Here is a 2,848-nt window from a genome sequence, read left to right on the forward strand (position 1 = left end):
AAGTCGTGGTGGAATTTGAACTCAAAACACAAAGAACCGGAAGGAATACTGTAAAGTATCTCCTATGGTTCCACAATCCACTACCCTCGTCAGTGACGTAACTAATAGGGAAGCAAGGGGAGCGACCGCTTCCCCGAATACATTTTTCAAAATTGGTGGCGTTTGCAGCAACTCTTTTTATTTCTTTAGTTCACTTGTGAGATAAAAGTCGATTTAAAAATAAAAAAAAAAATTTTTTGTTACTCGCATAGCCTTGGACGAACTTTCTGAAGTTATTACTTTATTTGACCAACCTCTTGTGTTTTTGAACTGTCTGCCCATTCTCCTGTTATGTATTGGTAGCCGCTGAAATCTGAAGAACCAAAACAAACATTGATGTCATAGTTACACCTATATCAGTAGTTGTAAGTTCCATACATAATGACATTGTTACTGAAACATGGAATGGATCTTTCTGATTTGGCGGACACCATTTGTTTTCTAACGAAACACTTTCAAACTTGGGATACTGGTAGAATGTGTCATATAAAACATCTTTTTCTCTTAGCCTTGTTAAGAAAAGTTTCTATATTCCAATCCACCACCATCCTTCCAGTAATACACAGCTGTTTAAATGAGTCGATACCGTTTGTTGGGCTTAACCCCCGCACCACCACCACCAACTCACCTCCACCCAAAATTCAATTCCTTGTCTCACCTTCACTAATTTCGTAGGTAAAATAGTTACTTTGTCTAATCGAGAAATGCAGGAGCTACCTAAACATATTGCACGTACTTCTCATGATGATGACAAAAGTTATCGCTTTATACGGAACCCTTCTGAACCTGTAGCAAGTATCTTAGAGTCACAAGCGTTTTGTCCATTAAACTGTATACTTTGCCTGAGTGGGGTAACGAGGATTGAATTAACCTACGTCTATGGGCAAGTTCTAAATTATATCAAATATAAAACACTATAATACCCTATATGTCGGCCTAACGAGGTCACCAACACGTTGTTTTGGTGACTGACGTTTTGGTAACTGAGTTCGCGAAAGCCTTCGTAATGTTCGTATTAATAACCGAGCAATCTCCAAACTCATTAACAGACACTGGCCAACCCATCAATCATCGCTATTGTGCGTGGAGTTTCTTACATTACAGCTCAGCTTTCACCCAGAAGCACAAAAAATAATTTAGAAAGAATCAAGTCTGGAGTATGGGGTGACATACTCCTTGTTAGATATAGATACGGTCACGCGCGTGCAAACGCACGATATATATATATATATATATATATATATATATAACTACACACACATCGTCATATAATGACCTCTCCTATCATTCCATTTCCTCAGAGATTATGAATTCTTTACGTATATTTCCTCCTACGAGCTTTTATTAATTTTTTGTCTGACCACTCCTACCATCTCATTTTTTTCCTCTTCCTCTTCCTCTCAATAATAATTATGTGCGCAGTCATGTTACTAGATAGACAGACGGACGGACGGACAGACAGACAGATAAACAGGCAGACAGACAGATTCTTTTACTTGTTTCACTCACTAGATTGCAGCCGTGCTAGGGCACCGCCTTGAACAATATTTTTTAGTTGAGTGCTTATTTTGGTAAATTTTGGTATTAACACCCACACGATTTTAACTAAGAAAAAGATTACCGAAGACTACCAAGAATGTGTGTGTGTGTGTGTTCGTCTTAACGCAAAGGAAAAGGGCTATACTAGCCCAGTCTTGGAGCTCCAGGTCGAAGCACAACCATTTCATCTCCAAGTGACTTCTGGTAGTCTTCCGTAATTTTTTTTTTTCTTAGTGAAAATCGTGCGGGTGTTAATATCAAAATTTACCAAAACGACTGATAGAATAAGTGTCAGGTTTAAGAATTAAAATATTTCAATCCACTGATTGAAACACAAGAAAAAAATCCTTATAGGGCTCAGTGAATAGGTGTTAGATTCCTGTGAAAGAAATCACTCGTTGATTATTATTCTTGGTCATAAAAGATCAAGAAATAGACTCAGTGAAATATCCATTATTACAAATACAGGCAACACCTGCGTTACGACTCGACTACATCAGGTTACAGAATATCGTGCTTATGGAAACTTCGTGATATGGTTTGTAATTTCACTCCCACGGAAATTTTAACTATTTAAAAACCACATTTTCTTAGCTAAAAACCACTGGTATTTTTTTTTTTTTGTTATCTCACTCCACTTTAAAAAAAATTGGATTATCGCCCTCAACTAAAAAAATTGTTCAGCCCTCAATAAAACAAAAAAAAAAAAACTGAAAAAATTAATAAACATGAAAAGCGAAAAGATTAAATGTCTTATTGAATCTGATAATATGTTTTATAAAAAATCGTATAAAACTGAAAAAATAAATAAACCTAAAAACTAAAAAATTAAACATCTAATTGAATCTAATAACATTTTTATAACAAATCATACCATGTCTATTGAGGAGGCCAAAGTCAACAATGTGTTGAAGTATTGAATCTATAGGAAAGTGGGTTATACATCATTAGATGTATACCTGACTTTCCTATATAAAATTAAGAATTAACGGAATGCTGAACTCCAGACTATCAACATAACAATATTTATTTAAGGTGTTAATATATACATCTTTAGCTCTTGTTTGTTGTTACAGCTTCTGTGTGTGTGAGCATGGTTGTTGGGACGTTGGTATGTAGATGTAAGCGAGCTGTCGAGCGTAAGTTCGAAAGATGGAGAGAGACAGCTAAACACGTCCTTGCTCAATCGCTAGCCAGCAAGAAAGAGACAGAATGAAGCCGGAAAGCTTGGTTGTTGAATTCCACGCATGCGTGAGACTATGCATGCGCA

This window comes from Octopus bimaculoides, chromosome 4 (assembly GCF_001194135.2).
Source record: "Octopus bimaculoides isolate UCB-OBI-ISO-001 chromosome 4, ASM119413v2, whole genome shotgun sequence".
NCBI lineage: Eukaryota > Metazoa > Mollusca > Cephalopoda > Octopoda > Octopodidae > Octopus > Octopus bimaculoides.